Source organism: Apteryx mantelli, chromosome Z (assembly GCF_036417845.1).
Source record: "Apteryx mantelli isolate bAptMan1 chromosome Z, bAptMan1.hap1, whole genome shotgun sequence".
In the NCBI taxonomy this organism is placed as follows: Eukaryota; Metazoa; Chordata; class Aves; order Apterygiformes; family Apterygidae; genus Apteryx; species Apteryx mantelli.
The window spans coordinates 69,965,163-69,980,925 of NC_090020.1; the positions used below are offsets into that span (position 1 = coordinate 69,965,163).

The 15,763-nt window shown below is 35.4% G+C and overlaps 1 protein-coding gene across 1 annotated transcript in view; it reads left to right on the forward strand.

The window, feature by feature from the left end:
* The window catches only part of HCN1 (hyperpolarization activated cyclic nucleotide gated potassium channel 1), a 216,191-nt gene that overhangs the window by 1,181 nt on the left and 199,247 nt on the right, over positions 1-15,763 (forward strand). The gene's annotated exons all lie outside the window — the stretch shown is intronic.

Consider the following 15,763-nt stretch of genomic DNA (forward strand, 5'->3'; position numbering starts at 1 on the left):
GCCAAACTAGAGCTGTGTACGAAACTGCATTTTTACAGGTAAACCACTAAATATTATGCTGAATTAGAATATTACTTTCGCGACAGTTTGGATGCATGCAAAGTCGGAGTAATCTCATGAAAAGCAGTGCAAGTAAATTCCCAAGGAGAGAGATTTCCGTTTAAAAATTTAAGTTAAAAGAAGGATTATTTCATTTCACTGTATGTGTTAACTTCATAAATTTAATGCTCTGTGATATTTGCTGAAGAAATATCAGTGTCGTTAAGCATATTTGATCAACGAGTTCAATTGACCAGTCTACATGTATATAATAACAAGGGAATCAGATTGGAGACTGTTTTCAAAAAAGAAAATCCAGAACGTTCAATAATTACATGGATCTTCTACGAGAAAGTAGGTTAAGGAGAACATGCTTCAAAAAGCAATGAAAGGAAATACTTTTAAAGTCTGAGTTTCTTTGGGACTGTTCAGAGTGAGGTGTCACGCAGTGAGTTGTGCTAGCACCTTGCAGTCAAGCCCGAGAGCTGTACAGCTACTAGTACAGAGTAGGGCAGGCACTCAATTACGACTCAAAATCGTGCTTCAAATCCCTGCTCTTTCCTGGCTCCCTGGAGGCAATGAAGTGTACTAGTTCTTTTCCTGCAGTACCTTTTCCCCCTTGCATGCCAGCTCAGCTACACTAGCAGGTGCATTAAGGGGGAGAGAGCCAGGAGTCCACCCACTCCCTTTCTGCCAGCAGGAGAGGGGAACTAGCAGGGCACGTCTGGTGTGTGGCTAGCGTGCGCAGGGGATTAGGGGGGTCTGATACCCTCTGACTTGCCTGCATGTGTGCATGAGTAACTTTATTCGTGTGAGGATTCCATTAAAATGAATGAGATTATTCTTGTGAGTAAATTCACTCATTTCATTGTAAGCTTGGATTCTGAGCGCGGTACGCAACAACACAATATTTCAGGCGATATGAGATTATGAATCATATTTTGAGCCATGTAGCTTTTAAAGCTGATATATGAAATAGGTAATAAGTATATTGATTCTGTTTTATTACACAAATATCTTCTAATTCTATCCTAATTCCTCTTATGGGAAGGTTTACAAATCATAGCTTATATTTATTTATTTTTTTCAATAGGAGTAAAAGACACTTTGCAGGTCTGTGGTCTGCCTGTTCTTAAATTAACTGTATTTTGTGGGTTTCCTTAATGTGTTTTTCTTTTTATTAGACTTTTTTTAAAGAATAAAGATGAAACTCAAAGTCTTTCATTGGTCTTGGGATGATTCCCAGGCCTGATGCAGAGATAATTTTTTGCTAGGACTGTTAGGACTGTTTCAGTGAGAAATCTAAGATGTTTATGTTGTTTCTCCTGAAATAATTTTAGTTGTATAATAGAACTACCCTTTTTGGGTGGCAGTATTTATACAAATGGATAAAGAAATCATAATATATAGTAAATTTATCTTCTGATATACCAAAATAAATGCATGTATAAGGGTGGAGTTGTTCTCATTTATTTTTTCATGTGATCTTGTAATGATGCGTTGTTTGTATGTAGACAGGCTGTAAAGATTCCAAAGAGGTATTCTAGTTTCGCCAGTATTTTAATAACACCAAGGGAAAGAACTAAATTTGCTACCAAAACAACAACAAAAAAGTAAAAAGCTGAATATTTTACATTATCCAAATGGGAACAATTAGGGTAAGTTTGTAAATGTAGCTATTACTAGGATATTTGTAGCATATATGAAAATTGACATCACCGTAAATTTTGAGTATATGCACGCTTAGGAGAATATTGGGTTAACCATGTCAGATATGGGAAAATTCTGATATAGGTTCTTGTAGATTTTAATTTATTTTCCTGTTTTTCTAGTCCTGAATACTTGCATACTGAATATGTTGAATACTTTGATGCATTTGATTACATTAATTGACCACATTCACTCATGGTTTGTATGAAATTTTGTATGTTTATCTACATGCTGAAAAACATTTTGGTGTGTAGTTTGAGGAAAGGGTGTTCCTTCTTATAGTTTTTCACCTTGCCTTCTTTTTTGGTATGAACAGAAGTGTGGAAAAATGTGTGTATAAACTCAGTACTCCATGAATTGGTTGCTAACATCCTTGCTGGTTTTGGTATCTAGTTTTATGGTTCTTTGGTCTGTTTCTGCTTCAGAGAAGAATTTGCTCTTTGTCAGTTATTTATTTCTCCAAGGATATGTCTTCCATAAGTATTATATATTTTTTCCATAAGAGGACTATTTCATTCCTTTACCAGTCCTCTGAGGTTAATGTCCAGTTTGAACACTGTTATGTAAACTGAGCACCTAATACACATCAAAAACAATAAAAGAGCTCTGTTTATCCCTTCACAGCTGTGATTACTGAGTCTGTAAACTTGTCCAAGAATTCCTTGTAACTGTATGACTCACGAAAGTGATTTTATCATAAGTATTTTGGTTAGAGTTTATTGAAGTCCTGCATGCTCTCTGTGAGATACCAAGTGCCTTCAGCTGGGTCCGCTCACAAGTGTAAGAACAAGTGCACAAGGGAGCGTTACCAACCTGACCCCTTGGTCTCGCAGCCACGAAATGAAAGCAGCACAAAGCCGAGGGGAGAGCCAGGTAACTGCAGATGGTTCTTCTGCTTTCATACGTGTTTCAGTCGCTTAATGGCAGAGCGATGGTGGGCCTAGGGTTTGGGTGACATATATATTCTGGCTTTCTAAGTATTGGTGGAACTGTATGTGCCGGATTTGTGAAGTGAATGCCTGACAATTGATGACTCGGTGTCCTTAGACACATCGCTAGTTCCACGAACTTTCAGTGGTCTTGCTTATGTGTGCCTGGACTGTAGGTCCAGCCCTACGGCATCGCCCTCCCTTCCTGTCTGCGAGTACATAGACAGACTCACACTTTCATAGAAATCTTGTGTTTATACTGCATCAGTCAGGTCATCTGTAGTATGTGATCTAAAAAGAAAACGAAGAGATGTTACCTCCAAAGTCACAAGAGAGAGCAATTTGAGAAAGAATGATTGGGAATAAAATGTGTGTAAATAAATGTAGCCTTCACACTCTGATGGTTACAAATGGTCTTTAATTTGATGTTTGGGAACAGACTTTGTATGAAAGCAGGGACAAAAGAATTTAACTGGTTTCAAGATAAAGTGAAATAAGACTGTGAAATGGAGTTGTCTGACAGTGGTGGATAAGAAGGTGCAACGCAGGTGATGCTAGAAGTCTTCTTTCCTATATAGAAAATTACAAAGTTATGAACTGCTTTGCAACAATAACAATAATCTATTGTCATTTTTATATTGAGAACATCTCGTTGAGTAACATCTTATCTATTTGAGGAGCGCAATGACAATAGAAAAAATAAGTCGTGCTAATTTTAAAACTTGAACAGAAATTTTTGGAGTATAGTGAATAGTAAAGGGGTGCCAGATCTAAAACTTGAATACCACACATCTTTAAAAAAATGTATATTATACATACATTTTAGTATTATATAAACTTTTAGTGATACTCTACTTATTATACCTATAGTTTAAATTTTAAGAAGCTTAGGGTAAGCACTTTGTCCCTCTCTTATCGCATGTCTGTAATGTCTCAGTTGAAGCTAATGAGATTTATATTTTTGTGAGCTGTTACATACTTAGGTTTACACAGAGTAGCAGAGTTGGAAAGTAATACTATTTGTGATTAGAATAACATTTATTGTATCATACTTTTTATATAATTTAAATATATACTTGATTTTATATACATATATCTAAATTATATTGATTTATATTAAATAGATCAGTTACAAATTAGTACGGTTTTGTAGTGGATACAATATGCACTGGTAGTGTAGGAGTCTGAAGTATCTGTAGTTTTGGATCCTAGAGGTAGTCGTCTCAAAGTCTCATTATGTATTTAAGATTTGTGATAAGGTTCTCTTCCAGTATTTGTGTTTTTGAAATGTTTGCTAATATACTGATTATCAGGCATTTATAGCTATACTGTATACATTCTTTCCACAAACCAATTACTTTTTATGACTGTGAAGCACAGTTTAGCTAGGACTATCCGTCCTATATCTTTTTTTAAATACTCTTGTGACAACAATCACTTTTATTTGTATTAAAAAAATGTGCTACAGTTAAACTCTTTGTATTACATGAATATTCACTCTTTGTATGTGATTAAGAATAGAGAAATGTTCAGTATTTTAAAAATTGTTAGCAGTGTTTGGCTTTTTGTTTGCTACATTCCAGCAATTTTTGTGCTTTACTGTTGTAAATGCCTTGAAGCATAAAATGACAAATTTGTACCAGTAATCTATCTTAATTCATTTTTAATATCAGAAAATTCTTCCTGACAGTAAGTTCTATTACATTTTATAGTAGTTCCCCAGGTAAAACACAACTCCCATAAAGGTAAGCATTTTAAAGTAAGCTGAACCAAAAATGAACAATAAAATATTTCATTGGAAATGCTTTGATGTGGAAGATGGGCCAGAAAAGCATTAGGTTCTTTTTCATCTCCAGTTTCTATAATTTTTAATACTGCATAATGCCTCATCATTGTCTGTCACTGATCGATTTGTTATAAAATCTAGTTGCCTGAAACTAGCTACTGGCAATTCTTTTTGTACCAGTTGTCAGCATGGATGCGTGAAAATGGATATTTAGATGCCTGTGATGTGCTCTGGGGGCCATGAGGATCCTGTATCCTTGTCCCCTGTGTGATTTTCTTCCAGAACTGCGAAGGAAATCCTGCTGAATCTACCTGAGGTCAGTGCAGGAGCCACTCACCTTCTGGGCCTCTAGGACTTATAGGAAGGATTATGCCTTTATTTGTGTAAAGAAAACGACTCATTTTATTTATAAATATCCTTCTGTCTCTAGATAATGTAGAATTAGAATGCATGGCTTGAGCTCGCATATCTGTCTGACATTTCCCAGGTTTTATTATATCTTCTATAGTTGTGGAATAACAGTCCAGCAAATGGTCTTGTACAGAGTTCATGTACATAGAGTAATATTTACAGCAGAGAAGCTTGGTGAGCTTCACTCAAATAAATAACTTCTCAGTTCTCTGATGTACTTTTAGTTTATCTTGGAAGGTTCTGGGCATCACCTGCAGCACCTCTGAATAAGTACACAGGTGCCTTTTTTTCTGCAGGATGCTTGCCTTAGAATATTCAACTTCTTTACAATCCAAATAAAGGCAAATGTGTGTGTTGTTGCTTTGGGTTATGTTTAAAAAAAACCCCACCGCCAAACCGTACCAAAATATCATAGAATTCCTGTGGTCAAAAGATGATGGGGGAGGGTTTGTGTTTGAGCCTTTAAACTTTGACCCAGGATGCTCAATAACATCAGACTCTCTTTCTGATTTTGTTTTTACAACAGTGGGGGGGGGGGTAAAAAAGTGCTTAATTGGTATTATCTATATATGTGCTTACTGAAATTTAGACTTCATAAGAGCAGCATAATATTTAGACTTGTGGGGAAAATTCTGTTATTCACATTATTTTAGCAAGATTAAACATTTCTGAATGTTTACTAGAAGTTTATTTGTTAGTTAATCAAAATAAGTGATATAGTTATGTCAGTGCAAGAGTGTTTTATTTTAGGTTTTTTGGACGTGAGTATATGGAGGGAACTATGAACTAGAATATGATATAAAAGCATGGCATAGTAAATAAAGGTCTGGATCTAGGATTTTGTTTGGGGTTTTGGTTTTTAAAAAACTGTATAAAATACACATAGTGTTTAATGAGTGGCTTAGCTTTTTTTTAATATGAAATCTTATTTAAATTTGGGTAGCTCAGTTTTTGATTGTTCAGTTTAGGTAGATTTTTTTCTATGCACCCAGAAATAGAGACCTATGAAATAAGAGGTCACTTAAAAAGTATAAGTCTTCACCTCTGTATTTCAGTTTACCTAAGATAGGTGACATTGTGAAATCTAATTAAACTTTGTCAGCTTCTTCTGAAAGGCTTGATTTGAAGGTACTGTAGGACAAAATATTTTTAGAGAGGAAGGTATAATATGAAATTCAGTAGAGAAACATACTTCATCTGGTTGTAAGTAGCAGTATCCATTCTCATCTGTGCTTTCACTCAGTAGAATGCTTGAGAGTCTTCTGTGTCAACATACAATTTTGAGAGAGAAGAAGCTCTTAACCTACTTTGCAATGTTTAATTTTTAACCTGACAGTACAATTCTTGTTAATTGCTTGAAAGTCCTTTAGCTGTCTACTCCCTGATTCTTTCCCAGAGGCATGATTTAATTTTAAAAATCAGTGTATTCAGCTCTAATTATTGGAGGGCTCATTCTAGACACATAGCAAGGTATGTTAATAACCAAAAAATGTATCAGCTGGAGTCAATGTCAGTACTACCTCAAGGACACTGTCATTTAGCTTCCATAAAATCTCTCTTAATATCTTTTAATCTGATGATAGTCAGATTCAGGCAAGCTGCACAATATTTTGAAATAATCTTTTCTATTACTGCCTTGGTTAGCAATGCAAGTGGAACAAGGCTGAGGTAAACTTGTGTTCAGAAAATGTTCATTTGATTATCAAAGAAATGCAATCTCTTTCCACTATAAAACCTCCGTAAGACCAAAGGCTGTTCTTATTTATGCCAGTGAAATTCCCACAATTGGAGTTGCAGCATGTAGCTAAGAATAGAATTTGGTTCTTATTGTGTTAACTTCTGTTCTGCTTATGAGGATGTCTTATCCAATGAATCGTGTTATTTAACAAATAATTTGATATGCTGCTGATAACTGTTGATATATTAACAAATTTTAAAACCCTAAAGAAACATCATATTTATTTAAAAAAAAAAATCTTATTCTTACTAAGATATTTTATTGTTAGCTGAAAAAGCACAGGTTGCTTTATGCTCACAGTCAAAGCTAGTTTAATATATAAAATGATGGTGAAGTGTGGCACTGTCAGGAATACATCTTTTTTGAAATGAAGTAATTTAAAATAACCAATATACAAAAAAATTGTTTTGACTTTATTTTTTTAAGTTTTATTATTCTTTTTCATCCAATTCTTACTCTGAAATCTACTGAAGTTTATGCTTGTGCTAAACTTTGAGGATCTGAAGAGCCCCATGAAAATAAAACATGACCACAGCATTCATGAATTTGAGGATCAGGTCTCCAAATTCTGTACACAGCATGTGCTGGTTGCCTCCAGATTTTTTTCTCCTGTCAGCAAAGTGTTGAAAGTATTGATGCTTCCTTGGTTTGTTATGTAGTATCTTGCAGGACCTTATCAGATCCTCAAGGAAGCAGCTTTTTGTGGCGTGACTGCAGCACTGGAAAGTGTTGTTTTGATATGATCTGAACTTTGAGCAAATCTGTAGATCACAGTAAATATAGGGGAATATTTCATAGGATCTAAATGATAAGTGATTGTTCTAACTTGCTCTAGATCAAAGCAATGGGAGAGAAACTTTATCAGATACAGTGAGATCTATCCAACCTGGTACCCAGGAGATGGTATAAATGATATAGATGGAAAACCATAGAGAAGTCATCAAGTTTGCGCATGACTGCTCTGAGGATTTCTTTCAGGCCATAAAGTGTCTTCTGTCTGTCTTTTTATTCTGGGAGAACTGATGGTTTGTCTGGTAGAGGAATTACTGCAAGACCAACACTAGGCCATACTATCTTCTAAAACATGTTATTACTGCCTGGCAGACTTGCAGGCTTCTGGGTTCCCCAGACGCATCGTGGGCTACAGGTGCCTTGGGCAGGCTGCACATGTTTTGCGTTTGATTCCTCTGTGAAGATAACACATCCAAGTTTGTCTGTCGCTCTGGTTGACCTTTTCTTTAGTGTGAGACAAACTCGGTAGCAAAACGAAGGTTTCTTTGCTAAGATTTGGGATTAGTCTTTAAGATGTAAAAAAAACCAAAACAAAACAAAAAACAAACCTGTGAAACCAAACATCAGTATTAAAATAAATAAAGCATATATAGCTCAAGCTTAAATTAATAGTTGGGTGTCTAAGTGGTTACTTAGCTCACCAAGAATACTTTAGAGATGTCCCATTTTTCAGAGCTGTTTGCCCAGTGTTTAGAAACCCTGTTATCTAGGTGACTCCCTAAATAGTGAATCCTGCTTTTTCTGTCATTTATTTATATCATTTCTGATGGTCTAGTTTTCAGATAGTGAAATCCCGCTATAGATACCTTGCAGTATCTGAAAGTTTGCAAGAGCATGGAGATGTAGTCCCTGACACATCATCTGGGTAGTCTCTTTCTTTCTTTTTAACGTGTTTCCCTCCTTCTTTTTCGCTCATTCTGTTTTTCTTTCCCTATCCCCTGTCCCTTCCTAGAGATAAAAGGCAGTTTGAATCCGTTTATACAAATGTAAATGTTGTTTTGATGGTTTAGTTAAATTTAGCTCTGCTATGTGGTTTTCCATTCTCATTGAGCCTGTTAGCTAGGAGATCTTGAGCTTCTAGGCTAGCTTCTCCCTGGTAGTCTGAACTAGGTATTCTCCTTAGTATCTTGGAGTTTGTAAATGTGTACCTTATATAATTAAAACATTTAATTGTATGCACATTCTGTATTGTCCCTGATTTGGGCACATCAGCAGCTTTATATTGAGAACATGTCTGGTGCAATTGAACATGCTATTAACATAGACCTGGTAACAAGATACTCTGGCCGAATTGTCCCTTCAACCCATTTATTGACAACTTGGGGATTCTTGTGTTGCATACATCTATCATATTAAAGATATAATTAAAGGAACGCGCTTGCAGTAATGTAAAGGGAGTGCAATGTCAAGAATAAGCACTGCCAGATGGTAGGCAATCTAACAGAGCATTTAAAAAGGGTCAAAATATGAAAATGTCTGAAAACCAATGGCTTATTAAGCAATAGACTTTGCATGTGTGGGACAAGTGAGATATAAGTAACCTAATTTAGATACCCACATGACCAAAGTCAGCATTTAATTGCATACATTCTGTCAGCAAATATCTGAAGTGTATGTTTTTATTTACCGATAGGTGTTTATTAAAATTAGAGCAGAATGTTAAATGTAATGATATGCCTTATATTACTTGGGTGTTGAAAAATTAAGTAGGACTTGTATGTGTATTTATGGAAGTGGTGAATTTATTATGATGGCTGATCTCTCTGAAACAAAAGAAAAATGCTGAAGACAATTTCAAAGTATTTAATGTTGAAAAGAATTAAATCTGGTACCTAATAATTGTCTTATTTTGTGTGCATTCTGGTAATGGGGTAACTATATAATCTACATCCACCTCAAAACATGTTATTTATATAGACATAAACTGAATACAACATAATTGATGACTAAATCCAGTTAAATGTCCTGGTTTTTACTGTGATATTTAAGGATATTGCCTATGAGGGTTTTTTTTTTCCTGCTCTTTTAAACTGAAGACGAGCTCATCTGTTCTTGTTTCCTAAAGGTGCATTTTCCTGTGGTCTGCCTATATGCTGTGCTATGTCTTTTGCATGCAAGCTAATTTTCTTTTGGTGACAGATGATTCTCGCTAGAACAGGTCTTTGAAATATCCCATCAGTATACTGTCTGTCAATGATATTCAGTGATTTCTACTCATCTCCCCCCATTCCTGAGGACTATATTAACACTGCTTTATATGGCCATGGTTGTTTCTATCACTTCTAAGCTGCAGCCAACTTTTTACATCCTAGCAGGATAGACCAAACTTACCTTTTTGTAGAAAGGATGGATGAGCTGCATTTCCCCTCCCACACTACTTACTGTAACACAGCATAGTTCAGCCCTGTTTCAAGGGATGAGAGCGAACTTTATAGAACTGGAAAGGCCAATAGGGCCAGGAGGTGCAATTAGTCTGCCTGAAATGGTAGCAGATGTTACTGCTGTGGCTACTGACTTGAAGCCTCTTTTGTGCCTTTTTTAAATCTAGTAATTCCATCATGTCATGAATTACAGCTCATCTTAACATTGAATGGATGTACCGGTTTTATGCCACTGGCAAAATTACTATATGGTGTAACTGATTTAAAAATAATATCACCTATGGGTTCTATGCATTTTCTGAATTAGTATATCAGAATAATTTGAATATGCTTCATGTTTCATGTCAGTCAGATCATATATTTTGATTTTGTGGTTTATAGATCAATATTTTTTCTAAGATTCTGATGATCGTTTTTCACCTTCACTTTCTTGTTTTTTTACACCAATTAATTATTAACATTCATTTGACTTTTCTAATTATTGTACATCTTTAGCTTAAATCTGTTTGAATGGTTCATAATTCTCTGTCTTCCAAAAATTAAACAAATATTTGGCTAAATTAATTTTCATCTTTTTGGGAGGATACTGGCTTGTGGCTAAAAACCTCTTTGCGGATCTCCAAAGTAAAATGTTTTGATTTGCTGGAAGACGGAAACCTATTTATTACATTTAGACAACCTCATTTTGAGAGAATATGAATGGAAGATAAAGACGGACATCTGGTGTTTTATCTGCCGTGGTAAAGGGAATAGCTTTTTTTGTGTTGGTTTATCAAAGCAATAATCATCTGTCTGTATGGTAGTAAATAGCTTTCTTGTTACTTTTTCCTGTTGTTTATAGTTAAGGTCATAGGTCCTTGACCAAAGTTTCTTCGAGTGCTTATTTTAGAGCAGCTTATCAGTGGCTACAATTATAGCCAGGTTCACTTGCAGGCAGACACTTTCCCTTGTCACCCTTAACCTGTGCTCTGTGTGGCTGATCCAGAGAACTAGCGCTGGAGCTGTGCAGTCATTAAGGAATATGGAATACTTGGTTTGAACTCTCAAAGATCAGAGAAGGAGAATTTTTGTACCAAGAGACTTCAAAGTCAATTGTGAAAAACAAAACACTCTACCAAAATATAAGTCTTGCTAGTGGAGAAGTGGATCATTAAATAATTCTCTTTTATATATTTTTTTCTCATAAATATTTATAGGTGAAGCAAGTAACAAAGCCTGTGGTTAAGTTTGAGCTAGTTTTCAGATCTTGATATCTTTATCAATCTTTTATTTTTCAGGCTGAAAACTGACGTGTTTCTTCACATTTCAAAAGTGATTTGCTCTCTTTTTTTATTAAAAAAAAAGCATATGTAAGGGAAAGTTTTATTTAATATACATATTTTGTATAACAACTTTACTTTAGATGGTTCTGTCCAAATGAAGATAGAATAGAAACTTACAAATTTACTTAAATTTTATATTGGTAGCAGGTATCTTCCAGTGGTTCAACAAAAATTTCATTTGACTAAATGAAAACAAAATAGTTAACAGATTTATCTCAAGCCCATAATCTGCCACAATCCACTAAGTACTTTCGATACATAGGTTTCTAAATGTAGTATAGATTATGTTTTTAGAAATGAATCGTGACCATACACTGCAGTGTTGCATATACCTGTAACAAACTGTAATAGAATCTAATTTTTAAATTGGAACTGTGCAAAGGATCTGCCTAGCGGTGCTTCTGTTGGCAAAGGTGTACGGGAAGGAGAGAAGGCAGGGCAGAGTTCTGCCTCCTTAAACATAACAGCTTTTATGTGATCTAAGAGAAGTGCCTGACCTGCAATTTATATCAGGTTTCGCAGATCAAAAAATGCCTAATAAATGTTGGGGGAGGGTTAGTTTTTTGTTTTTGTTTTTTTTTCAAGGCATTTGATTGTTTGCTTTTTTTAAGAACAGCCAAAGCTGTTCCATTGGAGAGGAAAAAAAAAAAAACAAAAAAACCCTCTTGTTCCTTTTTATTGAATTAAATTGTAAAAGAGTTATTCAGGAAAGCATTTCATTGCACTAGCTACTGTGTCAGAGACAGATTCTATATCCCCAGAAACTTAGTTTACGTTCCAAACCTCCAGCCTTTGCTTCTTTCAAGTGCATTGCATGAGCTTTCTCTTGGGCCTGCCTGCATGGAGCTTGCTGGAGCGTTAGAAGGTAAATAGCCTGGAAAGAAGACAGCAGGAACAGAGGTAAAACTAACAAGGTCACCGTTACTTAGGCCAATAAGTACAACATCTCTGAGCATCATATATTCTCTTTCTTATTTGCTTAGTTTGCTTTTCTGGGTTTTCCTTTTTTTTAAACAAGTGAATATTGGGTCTAGCTATCACTGTTCTGCCTAGCTACATGATTAGTTGATTTGTTTTGGCAATGCAGGCAGAACGTTATGCCGTCAAAAGGATGGTAAATTGGAGTGTGCGCTATGTAAATTGGGAAAATTTAAAGAAATGTTAAAATTGTTAAGCAGAGGAAGCAGTCCTTCATTGCATCTGTTTAAATACTGTGTAAGGCAAACGGCTAGCATAGAGACCAGGATGCAGGTTGAATAATTAAAAAGGTGGGGATTTATGAATGTGATTAGAGTAAGGAAGAGAAACCTACAACAGCTGCTTTTCATTTATGGTATGGGCAGGCATCTTTAGTGTATAAAGTAAGAAATTTTGTTTTGAAAGATGATGGTGAAACTGAAAATTGAACTTCAAGGTTGAGTGTTTTTCTTCCTATCTGATCGTTAGTACAGAATTCTTAAGGAGTGTTGTCGTGTAATGGGTATCATAATAAATACACACGGGGAAACATTTGAAGTGACTTGTGGAAGACTGCGTCTGTCATTTCTTAAGATATTTTGTGTGGTATACGTTGTATTTTCAATCAATGGATGTTTTATAGATATTAAATGAATTTATTTATATTAACTGAAATTAGTACAATTTTCAGCTCAAATATTTAAGCACGTACACTAATCTTGCCTTTCAGCCATCAGATCAGAAAGCAAAACCATTCAGCCCAGGTGTTGAAAATGCAGATTCATTTCCATCCTCTGCCGGAGAGGATTTGAACCTCTGCATTCACTTTGCACAGCGCTTCTGGCATTGATACTTTCAATATCACCTCTCAGAGTTGTTCTGCTTTAACAGAGCAAAAAATTGAGAAGAACTCTCTAGTCCAATGGTTAACTTACTCATTCAGGAAGAAGATTGTGGTTTCTGCTGTAGTGTGCATTTGTTTAAGCAAAGGAGAACGTGTCAACAGAGTACCTCACTTCAGGAGATACCCTGTGCCTTGGGGCTTATGAATTTTGTGCTCAACTGGCCACAGATAGATGAGGGAAAGTGATACATATTTCTTGGACTTTGGTCGGTGTTCCAGGTATTGAGCTATTTTGCGAAAGGGGGATGCATGTGGCATTACGTCAATGGCTTCTTATCTAGCTCTCTTGTGAATTTGATCTTTTCTTTTCCTTTGCTTTTCTAAAAAGTGTCTGAAATATATTTTAATCCCTTTTTATCCAAGTAAAAGTAAAAACAAACAAAACCATTATTTTGATTTGATCATAACCAATTCTTCATTTTTGCAAGTTATTTTCACAAGCACAAGAGTTCTTAATATATCACTAAAATGATACTTTATTTTAAAATATTTTAATCAGATTTAGTTTCCTTTTGAAACAAATGGTTTACTGCAACCTATAATCCATGGATTATAATAAAACGATCTGCTGATTCTTAAAACAACACTTTCACTTATTTTAAAGGAGGAGTAGACAATATTGTTCCATTCTCGACAATTACATTCCTGTTTGAAGAAACAGGGGCTTTGGAGTCAAAGGTCAGCCACAAATAGTTATAATATGGAATAATAATTGAACTTGATGTATATATGTGATCTTGATTACTTATACTCATGTTAGAATTTTGCACATCTGAGTAGATATGTAAGCGGTGTATAAATAATCAGTCATGTATATTTTTCTTCGCTCATGATGTAGGACTAAACAAAAGCCGTCTTCATATGTAATCCGTCAATTTGTTCCATACCCACTGTTTTTTTTTCGCCTTCCCCCTATCTCTGTGGTGTTTTTCCCTTCAAAATATCTGAAAACTTCTTCATTTTTCAGTTTAAACATAGTGTGTTAATTCATGTCTAACTGTATGCCCAGTCTTACGTGCAATGATCTTTTTTTCAAGAAATGATGTACCATATTTTACCAACCGAAAATTCATGTTTGAGGTTGCTTGTCAGTTCCTGCTGCATCTATACAGTTATATTCATGGAGACAGTTTTTCACTTCCAAGTAGCAGAATTAAATTGTTAGTAGTAGCAGGTATGTGAAATCCCAGAAATCTTGGTGGCTGATGTGAACTAAGTTGAGGATCTTAGTCTTTTTTCTTACTGTGAGAAGCATTCGCCTCACAAAACTCATTTTACAACTTGTTTGGTGGTCACAGGCCCTTCTCCCCACCAGTCCCTGTGACTGAGATGTTACTGAGGAGTGTCTTCCCCTGTCATCCCCTCTCTTGTCTCTGGGGATAAACAGAGAACATGGGCTTTCCCCTATCAGCAGAAACTTTAAAGATTACACTGATAATTGGGGGATTGAATCAGTTAAAAAATCTATTAAAGAACAATACTAACTTCTGTTATTCTGAGGTAAACCAGTGAGTTAACATATTAATATTAATTGTCATGTTAGCCATAGGGCTATTGCAGATTTCTGCCATTTTGTGGAAATTCTTAAGGTACAAAAAACCACCCCCAAAACTCAGTCTTTTTTTTTTTTTTTTTTTTTTTTTTTTTGAGTGAGTCTGGGTTAAATTACCTTCCTTTTCACAGGATATTTTGTTGGCATGGGTTGCAGAAGATTTCTCCCGACTTAAGTCTCTCAATTTCTACTTAATATAGAGGCATCCTAAATATGATGTTCCTAGACAGTACTTCAAGAATTTTGCAGTGATTTTAATTTTAAATTAATGCATGTGTTCCAACATGAGAAATCACAGTATTTTGCAGTTGAGATATTTTTAGATCTCTGTCTCTTTCAAGCTGTTTCTGATGCCTGTAAATTGGTCATTTCTAAATTGAGAATATGAATGCTTTTTTACAAGTGTTCTACTACAAAAGTTTGCTCTCACTTAAAGAATAAGTATACTGGCAAGTCATGTTTGGTTTAAGGGTTTTTAATATGAAATTGAAACAAATCACAAGACATTGCCTCATATTGAGAGGTTGTAGTTGAACAATTTGAGAAGATGGGATAAACTTCAAGGAGAGGCATTGCTAGTGCTGTGAGGCGTGCTGATGCAGAAGCAATTTTGACAATCTGAAATATTTTTATTTTGATCAGAATACAGGTCAGCATAGACAGCTTTTTCCAGCATAAAACCCATTTGTGTGTTCTCACTGTTCCTCAATGGTTTTTCCTAGTCAGTAGCTACCTGGCCAGGAGCACTACCCTGTATTTTGCTGAGGAATGGGGCTAGAGGAAGAAGGAACTGTGTGAAAACTGGGGAATTCCCGAGTAGTATCAGAACTGCGCTGAGAATAATTCACTATTCTTGCCCAAGGTTAAGTGGAAGTCGGGCTTTAATTTTTCTACTGTAGTTTAATAAGTTTCTCTGGGTGAAAAGCAACTGCAAACATCAGATGTATTCTAGCACTGATGGAAGGGGATTATTGGCTAAAACCAAAGAAAGGCATATTATTAAATAGTAATGGCCTGCTGCATAATTTTCTCTTTGTTCTCTCCATCCTCCCTTCCCATATGCAGTGAGGGCAATATTAATCCTCTGCCTTTTATTTTTCCACCTCAGGAATCTAAGACTTAATTTTTTAATATGTGTAAAATACCTTAAAAACTTTGGACAGAAGGTATTGCATGAGTACAAAAAATGACAAGTCTTTTGGTGAAACATGCACTGGTTGAATATTAGTAGAATTTACTGAA